The 12,985-nt window shown below is 42.9% G+C and overlaps 1 pseudogene; it reads left to right on the forward strand.

Annotated features, from left to right (window-relative positions):
• Positions 1 to 503: 503 nt before the first annotated feature.
• Positions 504 to 11,276, forward strand: LOC122805893 (annotated as a pseudogene).
• Positions 11,277 to 12,985: the final 1,709 nt, after the last annotated feature.

Consider the following 12,985-nt stretch of genomic DNA (forward strand, 5'->3'; position numbering starts at 1 on the left):
AGAGTTAAAGGATTTTATTTGGGAGGGAAGAGGGGAAGATTTAAGTGGGATAAGGTGATCCTCCCAGTAGAACAAGGAGGCATAGGATTACCTGATTGAAGGGATATTTTAGAGCTACACAGTTAAGGCTCATATACTTAACACAAGCAGAAAGCTACAATTCAAAGTGGAAAGCAATGATGATGTGAGGGATAATTCAAGAAGTAAGGAAATAATGGGATTTGGGATGCAGATCCTTAAGGAGAAATAACAGTAATTCTGAATATTATATCCATAAAGTAGCAGAAAGTATATTAAGAAGTAAGCCAACACAGGAATGGCAAAAGGAGATTCTGCTGATAGGGGTGACTGCAATTATGGGTACAGGGAATAGACAAGAAGGGTCTAGAATTTACTGGAGGAAGATGGCAAAGGAACCAAGGTATTGGGAACAAATAATTAGAGAAGGAAATGTAATAGAATGGGAAGAAGCCAAGACGACATTTGGATTTTCTCCAGGTATTATGTGTTTTTTGTATTCAGTCATTTTTCTGGTGAAGATTATTGCTAACACAGCAGCAGTAGTTGTAATTATGTATGTGTGGATACGTGCACCTATAGGATGCCTTCCTCATCTCTTTCTGTCTTCAGGATTTAAATCTGACAACTTTAAGTGGACTTGTGTTGCTTCAAGATATAAGGTACCAGGGCCTTTTGACAAATGTAGTGTGCTGTTTTTGCCCTTTCTAGCCATGCTGGATTTCTATGGAATTACCATCTGGGCAACCAGGATCAAGGCATGGAAGATCCATTATGGAACAGTGGTCATTGCCCCAGAAGATGCCCCAAAAGAAGGCATAAAAAACAGCACGTCTACCTCATCTTCCAGAAGTAGAAGGAACCATTTCCCTAATGTTGTGTACTCTGCCAATCAGTGCATAGCTTTTGTAACTATCTGGACTGTAATTGGTGTCTTTGTGATGATTTGACATCCTTATATAGTAGTAATTAGGAGTGAAGCACTTTGAGGAAAGGACTCCTACGCTGGAGACTTTAGCAGCTTGGTTATCATTTTGCAATATGCTATTCCACTCATTTATGGATTTTGGAATAAAATAGCACTCAATGAATGTCTGGAAATGTGCTTTGTGGATTATTACAGAGATTTATTTGTACTTTGACAGAGGTCAGCATGGTTATTTAGCAACTCCAGCAGGATTACAGGTAAGATGATCAGGTTCTATTAAGACATACTTCTGGTTTAAGCTAAATGTTACTGAAATTAAGTCAGTAATTGAAGTCTTTTCACAAGTTAACACACAGATGTTATGTGATCCTATCTCGCCTACATTCTGACTGATGGGTTCGGAGCCGATCCCTCGGCTCCGACTCGGCACGCTTATGCCAAAGAGCGAAGTGTCTTATTGGCTGAGCTTACTATATCCCAGGATGCACCACTACCAATCCTCCAGATCTCGTTTGCCGCTAACAAGCGAAGACGTGGTCTCGAGCTTGGCTGAGCTAAGTAGTGTTTTTTTCACTAACTTTCTGTCAGGATTTTCTTTAAAATTCAACAAAAAGCTGTTTTAACAGCTATCTAGTGGTTTTTGTGCTTGAATGAGTTTTTTCCTTGGTAAAATATTGTGTAGTGACTGTGTTTTGACAGACTAGAGGTCCCATCGGAGTTGAAGGGCCTTCCCCTGTCAGTTCGTTGTTGGCTAATTCCTGTTATTTTTAAGGTTATTGGATCTACTTCTTTTGGTGTTGTGTTAGTCCTTATTAAAAGGACAAGAAAGTAAAGAAGAAGAGAGAGCAAGGAAAATTCTATAGTGTTAGTCAGTGTGTTTCTTGTGTTTCTTCTTGGCTAGTTTTCTGTGTTTGGATTGCCATAATGTCACAGGCTCCTAGGCCTTCAGGATTTAAAAAGTGCACTAAGTGCAGTTTTAAGATGTCGATCACAGACGACCACTCTCTCTGTGTATATTGTTTGGGCGCCAAACATTTGCAGGAGTCCTGCAGCGTGTGTCACGCGTTTTCCTCGAGGGTCCTCCAAGAGAGGAAAAATAAACTTATTTTGAAAGGCCTTATCAAACCCTCTTTTGAAGAAGCTTTATCATCCTCTCCTTCTCCTGCTAAAAAGAAAAGGGCGTCGGCTCCGACCAGTCCGTCAGACCCGACCGCCAAAAGACATAGGCAGGCTTCTCCTTCGGCTCCACGGACTTCGGAGCCGAGGGTGGAACAGTCTGCCTCAATGCCTCCAGTCTCGACTCCTCTGGTCTCGGAGCCAACGGCTGGGGCATCGAGAGGCGGGTCACCTTCATCGGCTCCACTGATCTCGGAGCCGATGAAGGTTGTCCGCTCAGACACTTCCTCCTCGGCGCCGAAGTCCTCTTCGGCACTGATGGAAATTGGGTTGGACACTCCCTCGGCGCCGATAGTTATCGAGTCGCCTCGGAGCCGGTCCCTTAGTCCCGTGGAGCCATCGGAGAGACCTACTCGGACCCGTTCGGTCTCTTCCAGGTCATCAAGGATGTCAGATTCGGACATAGACAGGGTGCTCCAAAGACTGTTCCAGTCCTCAGTCTTTCAAAAATTTGTTTCGGCTCCGACCCAATTGGTTTCGGAGCCGATAGCCCACTCCATTGCCATTCCTCCTCCGACCGCTTCGGCTCCGTCGGAGCAGGTGCTGATGGAGCCAGTAGAGATCCTAGGGTCGGCTCCGATCCTTACTCCAACCCCGGCCTTCGGGTCTGAGTTTAGCATGCGGACTTCTTCGGCCGGGCCCGGGGGTGACGTTTCGGGACCAATGCTGTCGGTTCCGAACCTCCCTCTTGGTGCTTCGGCTGCGGGACTTCCGTCTGCTATCATGGCTCTGGGGACCGGACACTCCCAGGATTCTGGGGGTCCGGCTTTCAGAGCTATGAGGAGTGCCTTGGCCAAGTCTTCGGCCATCTCTACGGCTTTACCGGCACCTTCCCTGGGCATGGAGACTGGGTCTTTGGCAGTTCCCCTGTCTCTAGGCAGCGGAGCCCCGGGGCCTGAGGTTACCCTCACTGGGGGTTCCCCTCCTCCTGAGGGTTCTTCGGAGTTGTCTTCGGAGGAGCCCCCAAGGAAGAGATCGTGCAAGAGGAAACACGTGGACTCCCCCGAGTCTCTTACATCGGACACTGATCTTGATGATGCGGAGGGGTCCCCAAAGTCGTCCTCGGATGATGTCTCATTTGCAGACATTCTAGAGATCCTTAAGCAATGAGGCGGCTGGATTTCCAAACCCCCCTCCGCTGATGAGTCAGTGCTTCTCAAGGCCTTTGGGGCTCAGCCCTCCGCCTCCTGGGTGTCTCCGCCCTTCGACGAGCTCCTGGATTTGGTTTGTCGGAGGCGTGGGAACATCCAGATACTGTGGAACCAGTGCCTTCTCGCCCTAACAAATTTTTGTCTGCCCCACCCGAGAAGGAGTTCTTGACGAAAGGCGTGGCTGTAGATGCCATGGTGGTGGCATCTGCTACACAGCAGGACGTGGCAGAGGCTTCAACATCCGTCCATCCTCCTAATAAGGAGTCTAGGAGCATGGACCGGTACGGGAAGCGCACCCTGACTTCAGCGGCCTTTACTCTAAGGTCCCTGAATTATTTGGCACATTTCACCAGACTACAGAGGGATCTGATCAAGGAGCTGTCAGACTCCCTCTCAGGTAACCTACCTGAGCAGCTAGCCCAGTCGGTTAGCTCTCAGTTGGCTATCCTTACCTCGATTTCTAACTCGTCCATGAGGCTCATTTCATATGCGGCCGAAGGGGCGGGCAGAGCGGCAGGCACAGGCATGGCTCTACGGAGACAAACCTGGCTCCGTTTGTGTCATTTCGTGGAGGCCTTCACGTCTTCCTTCGCCGACGCTCCCTTTGATGGGTCCTCTTTGTTTGGACCCAAGGTAAAAGACACTCTTACCCGCTGTGAGCAAGAGGGAAAAACTTTATCTGCCGTAGGAGCACGTTATTCCACTCCCTTTCGGCCTTATCCCAAGGCTAAAAGAGGAGGGAAGATGTGGTTCCGCAAATCACAGAAGTTCTTTCCTCAACAGCAGGAAGATTCCCCTTCCAGAGGCAGAGGACGGGGAAATTTTTCTGGGAGACGCCGTCCCAGAGGCGGCAGAGGGCCCCGCAACACTGGAGACCGTGAGTCCTTTCGTGGCTCTTCAGCCTCCCACACTTCATGAGGGATTGCCCAGCTGTGCTGCTCCGGAGCCAGTCGGGTGCCGTTTTGCCAAGCACCTAAAAGCCTGGGAGTCTATTACTCAGGACAGATGGGTGCTTCGGATTATTGCCGGAGGTTACACCATTCCCTTCACACACTCACCCCCACCATCCAAAAAAATCCCGGACCCACCACCCAGTCAAAGGGAAATTGCAGCCGCAGAAGCTTCAAAGCTGCTAGAAAAAGGAGTCATCCAACCGGTCCCCACAGACCAGATCGGATCCGGAAATTACTCAAGGTTCTTTTTAGTGCCAAAAAAGACAGGGGACCTGAGACCCATATTGGATCTCAGCAAACTAAACCAGTCCGTCATGAAGTCCAAATTCCGAATGGTCACTTTGCAATCCATTCTCCCATTGTTGGAGAAGGATGTTTGGATGTGCTCCATAGATCTCAAGGACGCCTATTATCACATACCGATACATCAGGCGTCCAGGAGGTATCTGCGCTTCAGCCTGGGAGACAGTCATTTCCAATTTTGCGCACTGCCCTTTGGTCTCACCACAGCCCCCAGGGTGTTCACCAAGTGTTTGGCAGTAGTGACTGCTCACCTGAGGAGTCTTGGATTCCAAGTGTTTCCCTATCTGGACGACTGGCTCCTGACTGCCACCACCAGGCATCTACTACTAGACAACCTACAAGCCACCATCTCCCTGGGTGCTTCCCTGGGAATTACATTCAATTGGTCAAAGTCTGTCTTGCTGCCCTCTCAGCGCATAAGATTCATAGGAGCAGAGATAGACTCAAAATTGATGCGCATCTTCCTTCCTACCGAAAGGATTCAAACATTACAAGGTCAAGTCCGAGCCCTGCTTCCAAGATCCAAAGCCCCAGCCAGGTTGGTCCTGCAACTTTTAGGTTCAATGTCTGCCACGGTTCTCCTAGTTCCGCTGGCAAGATTGCACATGAGGATTCTTCAGTGGCTGTTATCGACACAATGGTCTTTCCAGGATCTCCCCCTCAATCATCTCATACTGATTACAGAAACGTGCAAACGGGACCTCCGCTGGTGGCTTCAGCCATCCAATCTGAATCAGGGAAGACCTTTTGTTATATCCCCTCCGGTGGCCACCTTGACAACGGATGCCTCCCAGACGGGTGGGGGCCATTGTCTGGGCAGGTTAGTTCAGGGTTCTTGGCTTCCAGACGAAACTTTTCTCCATATCAATGTATTGGAAATGCGGGCTGTACTTCTGTCCCTACAAGCCCTCCACAAGTTTCTCCCTCAAGGCATTATCGCTATCCACACAGACAACATGTCGGTGGTCTGGTATCTAAACAAACAAGGAGGGACCAGATCTTACCCCCTTTGCAGAGAGGCCATGAGGGTGTGGGAATGGGCAGTAGCTACCAACCACTTCCTGGTAGCGACCCACATTCCAGGAAAATCCAATGTATTGGCAGACAGATTAAGCAGGACGATTCTCTCTCCTCACGAGTGGTCCCTGAACGAAACAGTAGCAGCTCAGGTTTTCAAAAGATGGGGGACCCCGTGCTGTGACTTGTTTGCAACACCACAAAACACAAAGTGCAAAAGGTTCTTTTCCTTGACTCCGCGTCAGGGGGAGGCAGCTACGGATGCTCTAGTCCAACCTTGGCCAACAGGACTACTTTATGCTTTTCCTCCGGTTCCACTCCTCCCCAAAGTCATCCAGAAAGCTTCCCAATTGGGGTCCACAATGATTCTAATTGCTCCGTACTGGCCTCGTCAGGTATGGTTCCCCTACCTAAAGAAATATGCTCTGGACGGTCCTTGGTTTTTGGATCTAACTCCGGACCTGCTGATTCATCAGTCGGGACGACAGCACCAGTCCCTTCACACTTTGAAATTAACAGCTTGGCTCCTCCACTTCCGACCTTAGTCAGAAATCACACCTTAGACCCGGAAGTTATTCACATTTTATCTTCAGCCCACAAACCCACCACTAAGAAATTGTATCTCAGTAAGTGGAAGAGGTTTGCTATCTGGGCTCAACTCAGAGGCTTAGACCCTATTACTGCCCGATACCAGAGGTCTTGAAATTTTTAACATCCTTGTTTAATCAAGGATCTTCAGTCTCTACTATTAAAGTCCAACTAGCAGCTATCTCCAAATTTCACGAATCCATAGACCCACCGTTGATGAGCAGCAGATTATGTAAAACTTTCATGAAAGGTGCTGTGCTTTTAAGACCCCCAGTTTTTCATCCTGCGCCTCCGTGGGATCTTGATTTGGTACTTCGTGCCTTAACATCTTCCCCTTTTGAACCGGCTGCTACATGTGAGTTGAAATATCTGTCTTGGAAAACTGCCTTCTTAGTTGCAATTACCTCTGCAAGAAGAGTTTCAGAACTTCAAGCCCTATCTATCAAACCTCCGTACTTGATTTTTCACAAGGATAGAGTATCACTTAGGCCTAATCCATCTTTTGTTCCAAAAGTTTGTTCTAGTCTCTGTCTCCAACAATCTCTAGAGCTACCAGTTTTCTTTCCAAAATTTTCAAATGAAGCGGAATACACCTTGCCTAAATTGGATGTTCACAGGCAATTGCGCTTCTATCTAGACAGGACTCAACAAATTCGAAAAACAGACCAATTGTTTGTGTCCTTTTCAGATAATAAATTGGGTAAAACCATCACTAAAGCTACTATTTCCAAATGGATTAGAGATTGCATAACTCAGGCTTATTCCTCTTCAAATAAGCAACTTACAACATCTATCAAAGCTCACTCTACCAGGGCTATGGCTACCTCTATTGCGTTTCATTCCAAGCTCGCTATTTCTGAGATTTGTGCTGCGGCTACTTGGTCCAACCCGCACACTTTCATTTCCCACTATAAATTGGATGTGGCATCTAAAGGGCGAGCATCATTTGGTTCCACGGTACTCAGGAGTGTTTTCCAGTGAGCCACCCAGGATCCAGGTGCTAGGGACGCTGTCCCATCAGTCAGAATGTAGGCGAGATAGGATCACATAACATCTTTTAGTTATGTACTCACCATAACTTCAGATGTTTGGGATCCATCTCGCCTACATTCCTAATACCCACCCTCCTTCCCCCTGCCTTGGAGATCAGAAGAGATGGAACGGTTTGAGTTCTACTATTTTTATCTTGTATCATCTGTTGATGTTATATAAGCAGTGCGTGCGTGTGTGCATGTATGCGGACAAACTAGATCTGGGGGATTGGTAGTGGTGCATCCTGGGATATAGTAAGCTCAGCCAATAAGAGACTTCGCTCTTTGGCATAAGCGTGCCGAGTCGGAGCCGAGGGATCGGCTCCGAACCCATCAGTCAGAATGTAGGCGAGATGGATCCCAAACATCTGAAGTTATGGTGAGTACATAACTAAAAGTTTGCTTGTGTACCATAATGTAATTTCCTAAGACATAGTTTAACTTTCCTTTCTAATTGTATTAAGGCAGAGGTAGATAATTCAGTACTGTGCAAATTAATGAGCTGGAGTCTAGATAACAGTAGAGAAATTGTTTTAAATTTTGTATACACTAAATTATTTTATCAGTAACACATAACTAATGGTTTAGTTGAGTTATTTTTTTTACAGGTTAACTTATTTACTATAATTGCAAATTATACGCAAAAAAACAAGCAATCAAAACAGAATTGTTTAGTCTTCTCAGAATAACACAGCCACCATCCAATCATGCAGATGTCTGAACTTAAACCCCACTGATTTTACTTAACTCCAGCTTCATGGAATCTAGTTTGGAGCTACTTAAGTTATAAATCTCTCTTTTCAAATGGATCCCGTAGGGCCCAATTTCAATCAATAAGTATCTTCTTCTGTGTAACATTCCTCCTCAACTCCAAATTATTTATTTATTTCATCATATTTGTTACATTGTCTGTTCTTGGAAAGGTCACAGACTGCCACTTCCTAGTGATGCCCCTTTTCCCAAGTATAATAAATGAAGATATTAATGTTCTTACAGCAAGTAATGTCTTCATCTCTCCACCCCCCCAACAAATGTTTCTGTAGAGAGAGAGAACTACCTTTCATTCACTTATTATTCTAATCATTTCACTAAGATTTGTCTTAAATCATCACAACTGTTCACATTCCTAAAAAAAATGCTCCCACGTACCTCTCTCTCTCTTTTTTGTAAAACCACCAACACCAGTCTTTTATCTGTGAGAACATTTTCACCAGCCTTTGTGGTGTATGAAAGGACTTGTGTAGACATTTCCAGGCAAGTATTCTGAGCTTTCTGGTTTTGGTACATATTTAGGGTCCAAACAAATATCTCTCCATTGTAGTATTTCCTAAATTTTATCCACTTTACATTCCCACATTCTTTTGATATTCCAGACATTCTGGTCCCCTAGTCATAATAATCAATTATATCATCAACTTATTATCTACTTTATTGCAACTTCCAAAAGGAAATCTACCATAAAGAGCAAATCTGTTGATAAAGTATTGCCCCCAATAATCATCTTTGGTTCTCATGGCAGTCCCCAATAATTCAATTACTCAGTCCCTTTAAGATTATATTTTGATTTTATCTCCTCCCAGGATGAAATTGTTAAATCTTACAGTAATTACTCCCAGTATTTTAGCTGCTGATCCTTCTGCCACCCATCACAGGCCACTCCACAGACAATGAGGACACCTAAATTGTGTAGTAAAAGGGTCTGGAACTTTTGTAGGGGTGACAGCTTTGTATAGTTAACAAAACTTTGTAATTTACATACTTTGTATAAAACTAGACTTAAATGTAGCATGAAAACTTTTTAGTTCTCCAGTCCAGATATTGGAGGGATGCCATCTGTGTGGATTCTGCATGAGCTGCCTGTGGCTGCATAGGTTTTGGGTTTTGGTCAGGTGCTCCAGCTTCCTCCCACATCCCAAAGACATGCTGTAGTTGACTTGGCAATTCCCCAAAACTGCCCATGAACATCCATGCCATAGGTAACTGATTGTGTGTGTGTACATTTCAATTTAGTACCCCATTCAGGTCTATTTTCATCTCCCTGTGCTCAGTGGTTAACAGTGGTTCCACTTGCTTGAGTTGATGTAGCTCAGTTAGATGTAAAAAATCTCCCAGCACTTCTCAAAAAGAGTAGTAGAATTTCCTCATGTCTTCCTTTAACTCATTACAGCTGATTGATGTCTCCAGGCATTTCTGCAATTACCTCCTACTGCTCCTCTAAGCGTCAAATATTGTTTGTTCATATTTGCATTAATAATTATAAAACCATACTACATACAAGGTATCAGAATATTTTATCTTGAAGCATATATGATGGCAAACACAATTGTATTGATATATGACCTCTGTCAATTAGTATTGGTTAGATCTGTAAGGTGATAACTTCATTTTTAAAGGCTGAAGCCACACCCATTGGGAGTTAAAGGTACACACTCAAAAGACCTCTATTGGAGGGAATGAGTTAAAGTGGGCCTTAGCCAAAAAAGGTCTAACCAGGTCAACAAAAATAAAAATGACCTAAATGCAGAGACAAATGATTTCATTAATTACATCTAGGGTGTGTCATATTATGGGTATAAAAAACGCATTGTGGGATCAAGAGGAATAGAGTGGAAAATAAAATCATGGTGGCATGGCAGCCCCCACCACAGCCATTTTGTAGTACTTGTAAGTACAATGAAATGCAATAAAAAGCCTTAAAGAGTAATTCTGCTACATCAGTATAACTCTGTATGTCACAATACATTGACCTGTGTATGTGTGTGTGTGTGTATATATATATATATATATATATATATATATATATATATATATGTAAATGTAACACCAAACGGGATAGGTTAATGAGGGAAACTGGCTAGGCTTAAAATGGCCCACAAGGGCAGTTAGCTGAGTACTTGCCTGTGAACTTATAAATACATGCACAAACTCACACACACACACATATATATATATATATATATATATATATATATATATATTCACACACATACGTGTACGCATATTATTTTTTTTTTCTGTGTGGAATTTTCCTAGTACCTGTTTATGCAACTACTACACTGATTTCAACTGTATACTGTATATTAAGGAGTTGTGCTTATTAAGAACTTTATTACTGTTGGGTTTATAAATATATAGCATTAACTAATACCCTTGTTCCAGATCTATGAATTTTTGTATATAAATGTATTTACTCCTGGTGTGGAAGTATATAACAGTACGGTTTCTGATTTTTTTTTTATTGTCAGGATTCTGCATGAGTAGATGTTATGTTCTTATTTTTATCTGTTTTTTTGTTCTAAAGCAGGTCTTCCTTTAAATATCCCACAACATTATGTAATTGGACTACAATATTATCGGTATGGCTCACCTTGGGGTTCTGCCATGGCTGAAAAGGATCATCCTGGGCCATGCAATTAATAAAACAATAAATAAATATGTACATATTTTATGACAGACCACGTAGCATTATAAGGAAAAGTAGGATGTTTTTAAAACTGCAAACATTTTAGAAAAAATTATTATTCAGGTTTTGCACTCCTGTATCACCACAGATACTGATGGTAGGGCTTAGCATGGAAACAGCACATTGTTAATGTGTGTTTTGCCCAAGGCAGGGTCTCTGGCAGGAGAAAGTACTGATTCTGATTATAGATATTAATGAAGGATCTCCTGTAAAGTGGTGTAAGAGACCATGACTAAATGAATGCAAGTGTACAGTGACATCAATCTGATTTACATATATAGGAACCCCCAAGGACTAACCCCAATACTCAAGAAACGTCTAAGGGCTTATAATCATAATTTCAGGATCATTTAGTCCAAAGCCCTTACTCCATATTTTTTACAAATCTACTTTTGCCAACACTGGCAGCAGTTTTACGTCTGATGAGTCACCAACCTGAAGTTTCTACAGAAAAGAAAATACCCCTTTAATTCCATAGTGTGAACATTTTATACATTTAATGTAGTCATGGTGAATATAATAATTTTTTAAAAAATATATTGATTATTCTCTTAAGGTCAATATACTGCTTCTGAAGATTTCATGGAAAGCAAACCAGGATCATTGTGCTTTAATAATGTTCATAGCTATACAGATGAAGGAGAATGAGCTAAACTGAACCTAATGCTGATCACATGATCCTCACAATGGGACATGACTATCTCTGGGTGGCAGACAACTGCTGAGGTATAGCCATAAATAAATAAAAACATGGACAAATGCCCCAAATTGGGGATACATTTTAATTACTACTACTGGGCTCTGTTGACATGTTGGGACTTACAATGTCAAGTCCCAGAATGGCAAATAAAGAACAAAAATGCAGCAGAACAGTGAATAATGAAACATTACTTTTATCCTTTAAACTCATTGTTTGCAGAAGACAAGGCCTTCTCTACCCCTGAACTTATATACACCAGCTCCAAGACTGCCATACTTTGCCATTTTTTGAAATATTCCCTTTTCTTCAATCTTAGTATATGTTCTGATGAAGTTCCCGATTGATGGGGAAGAAAGCGCTTAACTAATAAACTGGTGAAATTACGTTAGTTTTTTGTTTTATACTTTTGAGCTTATGGTGTGCTATCTACTCGTTTGGGCATGGAACTGTTGTGGGGTTTCAGTTACTTGGATGTCCTTCAAATGTGTATTTTGGACTTAGTATATGCATGTATGTTTTTTAATCATTCAGTCTCCAAACCGAAGGAATTGGCATTGTGAGTCTCTGCAATTCAAATGGTTAACTTGGTACTGATCACTCAGTTAAGACATCATTTACATTAGTGCTGTCAGGCTGAGTGAAAAAAACTCTAACTGTAAATGTTGTCTTTAATTATGATTGTAATGCTCCATTCTCTGTCACAAAATTTTGTCTGGACAAAGTGAACCTGCGGGAAAATGAAGATGACTGTTGTTTGGATGACTGGTCCATCTTTGAATGGTTAGACCAGCTGTTGACAAAAAGGATGTAGCAGATAGCTATTCTCCAGTGTCCAGCTCTGTCACTCATACCCTCTTTCTTTATTCTGCAAAAGTGTTGTGACTGGTTCCTTTACCAGGATAAGGAGGAGAATCATGATTTAGAGCAAATCATGGGCAGCTTGTGGTACTGAGCTGTTGAACTGCAGCGCCTCCAAATTGGGTTTTACATTTTTAGCATTATGTTCACTCATTAGATTTTCCCATTACTGAGACTCATAACTCTTCTGCAGTGTACTACACATGCAGAGAGCTCTGATTTGCCCCCCCCCCCCCAAAAAAAAAAATTCAGCTTGGTTAGCTGGACTGATATTTTTTTTTTAATAACCCAGAACAAGACATACTCCATCATAAAGACTAACCCAGTTATTACAGTTCCTCCTGCTGTTATGGTGACAGGGTTTAGAAAATAATATTTCATTGGGGTCTGGTTGGGCTGCATTAAGAAACCACAATCAGCCATTGATTCAGGCTGCCTTAAGTGACTGGTGCCTGCGGCAGCCTAAGAAGAAATGTGAAGGATGGCGTGACTCAGAAAGCAAGGTGCAAGCATAGAACAAAAAAATTTAATAAGAGGCTTTTAATTAAATAATAATTAAATAATACTCAGCTGTGATCTCTCTTCCCCTTTACTTAGCTGACTTAAATTTCTGTCCTGTTCAACAATGCCAAGATAGCCAGCCTATAGTATGACTATATGTTTTTCTTTCTTATGCAGTTAATAGTGTGTATGTGTGTGTGTAGGCGCACACGTGTAAGTATGGGGGAGTGTGCATGTGATTCTTTGTCTGACAGAAGCAATCTGAAATACGGTACTGTGCCATTATTTATTTATTTAT

The sequence above is a fragment of the Protopterus annectens genome, chromosome 7.part0, assembly GCF_019279795.1.
Source record: "Protopterus annectens isolate FY-2018-M chromosome 7.part0, PAN1.0, whole genome shotgun sequence".
Classification (NCBI taxonomy): Eukaryota; Metazoa; Chordata; order Ceratodontiformes; family Protopteridae; genus Protopterus; species Protopterus annectens.